This window comes from Otolemur garnettii, unplaced genomic scaffold, assembly GCF_000181295.1.
Source record: "Otolemur garnettii isolate 467f Iridium unplaced genomic scaffold, OtoGar3 scaffold00113, whole genome shotgun sequence".
In the NCBI taxonomy this organism is placed as follows: Eukaryota; Metazoa; Chordata; class Mammalia; order Primates; family Galagidae; genus Otolemur; species Otolemur garnettii.
In genome coordinates this window covers 4,203,994-4,206,178 of record NW_003852508.1, presented here as the reverse complement: position 1 = coordinate 4,206,178, position 2,185 = coordinate 4,203,994, and positions in this window count along the sequence as shown.

Below are 2,185 nucleotides of genomic sequence, written 5' to 3'. Positions count from 1 at the left end.
AGAAAAATGACACGAGCCTGGAATGGAAGGGGAGAACTGATAAATCTGCATTTTTCTGATTGAGAGGACTAAACACAGGAAGGGAAGTCCCAGAAAGTCTATGGTGCAGGTCACAAAGCTCCAGCACATGTGGCCAAAGCAATACGCAAAGGGCCACTGGCTAGGACTAGAGCCTGAGGCCACACAGACCACCAGCTGTCTGCAGCTACCAGAGAGACAGTCACATTTCCTCCTTCTTTTTTTTTTTTAAGACAGAGTCTCACTCTATCACCCTGGGTAGAGGTCTGCGGCATCATCATAGCTCGCAGCAACCTCAAACTCTTGGGCTCAAGGGATCCTCTTGCTTCAGTTTTTCTTTTTCTTTCTTCCTTTTTTTTGGTAGAGACGGAGTCTCATCTTGTTCAGGCTGGTCTTGAACTCCTGAGCGCAAGCAGTCCACTCGCCTCAGCCTGGGAAAGTGCTGGGATTACCAACGTGAGCCACCGTGTCGAGTGAATGCCAAAGTGGATTTTATGTTCTTGTGATAAAGGCAGAAGGGCTGTGGATTTCTTTGAATTTTTTTTTCCTTAGCCACCTTTGGATTTTTAAAATCCAATTCCTTAAAAAGTAAAGGATTCACAAGACCACTTTAAAAACAAACAAACAAACAGCTTCACGGAGATACAATTCACATGCTGGAAAATTCACCTACTGACAGTGCACAGCCCAGGGGTTCTGAGTTTGTTCACAGAGCTAAGCAGCTATCACTGTAATTGAACCTCAGGGTATTTTCAACACCCCAAAAAGAAACCCAGTACTCATTGGCATTCCCATTTCCCTCCCCCATCCCCAGTTACAGACAACGACCAGTCTAATTTCTGTCTCTACAATTTACCTAGTCAGCCTATTTCCTCAGAATGGAATTAAACAGTACATGGTCCTTTGTGACTGGCTTATTTCACTCAGCATGGCGCTTCCCAGGTTTATCCACACTGCAGCATGCATGAGCCTTTCGTTAATTTTTATTGCTGAGCAATAATATTCCATTATACAGAAGAAACATATCGAAGTTTCTTTACCCATTCATTAGCTGATGGGCATTTGGGTTGTTTCCACTTTTTAACTATTATGAATAATCTTGTTAGAAACCTTTGCAGACAAGTTTTTGTGCAATGTAAGAGTCCATTTCTCTTGGATAATACCTACAAGTAGAATTCCTAGGTTATATGAAAATTCTATGTGTGCTATTTAGAGAACAGCCAAACCATTTTCCAAAATGGCTGCCCTATTTAAAATCCCCATGAGCAATTCACAAGGGTTACACGTTCTCCACATCTTCCCCCACACTTGTTATTATGTCCTTTGAATTACAGCCATCCGCACCACATGTGATGCTGGATTTCATTGGGGTTTTGAGTGGTATTTCCCTAAGGGCTAATGATGTTGATCATTTCATGTCCTTTTTGGCTGATTTTATATATTCTCTGGAGAAGTATCTATTCAAATCCTTTGCATCCTTTTAACTATTTAGTATTCAGGTCTCTTTATATGTTCTGGATACAAGTCACATCAAATATATGATTTGTAAATATTTTCTGCTATTTCTTGAGATTTCAAATAAAATTAAATTTGAGGTAAAAGTACAAGCACTTGGTTAAACAATGATAGTTTTAAAGTAAAGAAAATAGACAGGAATGATCCCTTATTAATTCACTCCTTTAACAAATGATGACTACCATTAGGAAGTGGGTGTCCTATCATGTGACAGTTACATTTGATAAGCAATGGTTAGTATTTATTTTGTTTTAAATCACTGTCTCAAATATGTCTTATTTTAATTTTTTCATTAATACAGCTAAGTAAGAAATGGATCACCCACATGGAGTGCACAGAGTCTTTTCAGAAGCATCTACTTCTGTTTCTGTGAAGTACATTTAGGACTTTACAATTCCAGAACCTTCTACGGCTGTGCAGTGCAGTAGTCACCTTCCTATCTTCAACATTATTAAAGAGAAATATAATCTTGTATAAGCTCATACATATTTGCCTAAAAATTCAACTGTATTACTTGGTGGCTCTTGTGCATAGAGATGAAATTGGCTCTCATCTCTAAAATCACAATTCTATTTAATGAGCACCTAAAGTTGACATATATAAGTGAACGTGTTTGCTGTTACACATCATGGCAACTGTTCAAACCACAGAA